The sequence below is a fragment of the Leguminivora glycinivorella genome, chromosome 24, assembly GCF_023078275.1.
Source record: "Leguminivora glycinivorella isolate SPB_JAAS2020 chromosome 24, LegGlyc_1.1, whole genome shotgun sequence".
NCBI classification, from domain to species: Eukaryota; Metazoa; Arthropoda; class Insecta; order Lepidoptera; family Tortricidae; genus Leguminivora; species Leguminivora glycinivorella.
The window spans coordinates 7,411,428-7,413,935 of NC_062994.1; the positions used below are offsets into that span (position 1 = coordinate 7,411,428).

At 34.8% G+C, this 2,508-nt stretch overlaps 1 non-coding gene across 1 annotated transcript; it reads left to right on the forward strand.

Annotated features, from left to right (window-relative positions):
- Positions 1-2,185: 2,185 nt before the first annotated feature.
- On the forward strand, positions 2,186-2,259 carry Trnas-gga. Its single transcript has one exon. It is a non-coding gene; the product is annotated as a tRNA-Ser (tRNA).
- Positions 2,260-2,508: the final 249 nt, after the last annotated feature.

The window sequence follows — 2,508 nt, forward strand, 5'->3', positions numbered from 1 at the left end:
TTAAAATTTTAATACTACCTAAAATTTTAAAAAGTGTGAAAATCTCGAAAACCAGGCGACTTTTACTAAACCTTAATATCGATTTTCTGGACCAGTATAAGGTGCCCTTCTTGGTGGTTAAAAGGTTGTCCATTAATTACCGGGCACCCTGTATACAAGGTAGCAATGGGAAAAATTCACACGGAAATAAAGACGATGTTTTTCCTTCGTATTGCCAAAACATCGTAAGGAAACCGGACTAATTCAAATAAGGTTTAGTTTACCCTTCGGGTTGAAAGGTCAGATGGCAGTCGCTTTCGTAAGAACTAGTGTCTACGCCAAATCTTGGGATTAGTTGTCAAAGCGGACCCCAGGCTACCATGAGCCGTGGCAAATGCCGGGATAACGCAAGAACGATTGCCACGGAAACCGCACGAACGTGTCTTGTTGTTTCGGTCAGTCTGAATACAAGACCAAGTACTGAAGTTGACTAAACGTTTCTGAGAAAATACGATGGAAAATGTACTTGTTTTATGTACCTATTTGCACGACTATTGCGCATATTATGTTTGACACGTAAAAGTCCAGTCGTCGAAATAGTTATTTGTTTTACAAGGGGGCAAAGTTGTTTAACCGCACGAGCCAATATTGATACCCGAGCAAGCGAAAGATTCCAATATTGAACCGCGAGCTTAGCGAGTGGTTCAAAAAGTGGAATCTTGAGCGTTGCGGGGGTTTCAAGGAAACAGACTTTGCTACCGAGTGAAACATAATTTTTTTACCACACCAACACGAACAAAATACTGACTATAAAACATTAAACTAAATCAAATATATCGATTTATTCAATATTTATCTACCAGTTAGCTTAATACATCAAGTTAAAATTTGTATGAAATTACTTTGCACTCTTGTGGATAAAATGCAATTTTGCTATCCGTTTTCGAATAGCAAAGAATGCCTTTATTAGTTGGTGTGGTAAAAACTATATTATTACTAGGTACAGTCTGCAGCAGAGTTTCTAAACGAGCAAGGTGTTAAAATGATCTTGACGAGAGCTAATTGTTGAGAAAATAAGAGTGTCCAGTTCATTTTGAACACCTCGTCTGCTAAGCGACTTTTACTGCTGACGCACCTATAATAATTATTATTTGTCAATAGTTGTCTAGACTTTGTAATCATTATCATTGTCATCATTAAATACCGTAATTCTTTGAATTCTAGCTCAATGCAGTTGCACGTTATTTCTAAGTATTTAATTAATATAAACCTTTAAGCAAAATTCAACCTTTTCCCAATACAATAAGGACTGGCAGATAAAAATGATCTGTTATGATTAAGATTGTATGTAATGTTTTTATTATAGCTTAGTAGTGAGAATTCTGTTAAATTCAGAGTATTGTTTTAGAACCCTTACCACGAGTTTGAAAGAGGCATATAAGTTCTTAGAACAAATTAATTTATCCTCATAGAAAATAATTTAATGTGTATTTTTTTACCCCCGACGCAAAAACGACGGGGTGTTATAAGTTTGACGTGTCTGTCTGTCTGTTTGTCTGTCTATCTGTGTGTGTGTCTGTCTGTGGCATCGTAGCTCCCGAACGGATGAACCAATTTAGATTTAGTTTTTTTTTGTCTGAAAGCTGAGTTAGTCGGGAGTGTTCTTACCCATGTTTCATGAAAATCAGTTGACTATGTCGCGGTGGGGCTTTTTTTCAAAATTTTAATTTTGTGCTTAGGTTATTATACCTACTACTAAAGTAATATGCCTGTAGGAGATTGCAAGATCTAGGTATAGATATGGCATTTAGGATCTAATTTAAGATCTTTTCTTGGTGGTTTAATAAGTCTTCTTCTTCTTCCTCCTACCCTTATCCCACGTTATGTGGGGTCGGTAAAAGAAGTATTGGTCCAGAAATACCATTATAAATTATTTTTAGACCTATACGACTTTGTTCATTCCACAGTTTACTGCAATACATTTCTGGATAATTGAGTAGTGCCATGTAGTGCCAACTATCCTAAATGGTGAATTTTATACAATCATAATTTCATATGTTTTCTTCAACATTATTATTGTAAATTAATTTTTATTAAGCAGAAACGTCTGCTAACGATTCTAAACATTTTTATATTAAAGGAAAAAAAAACCCAAGACGTGTGTACAAAAAGGAAAGGCATGGAAAGATTTGCGAAGTCCGGCGTGGCTTCCGTAGCTCAATTGGTAAGAGCATTGCACGGATTGCAAAAATGGTGCGGGTTCAAGTCCCGCCGGAAGCGTAAATTTTTCCATTTTTTCCTTTAATATAAAAATGATTATTATTGTAATGAAATCAAAATAAAAATTAAAACTAAGTAATTAGGTAATGACAAAAGTAAGTCACACTAATCCTACCATAAAAAGCTTGTATATAAAATATAGTTATAAGCTAATAAAACTAAGCTGTTTATTTGACTTTCTAAATAGCAGTCTCTTATTATCATATCTGCAGATTTGTTCTTATCTAGAGGAGATAATATTTTTACAAC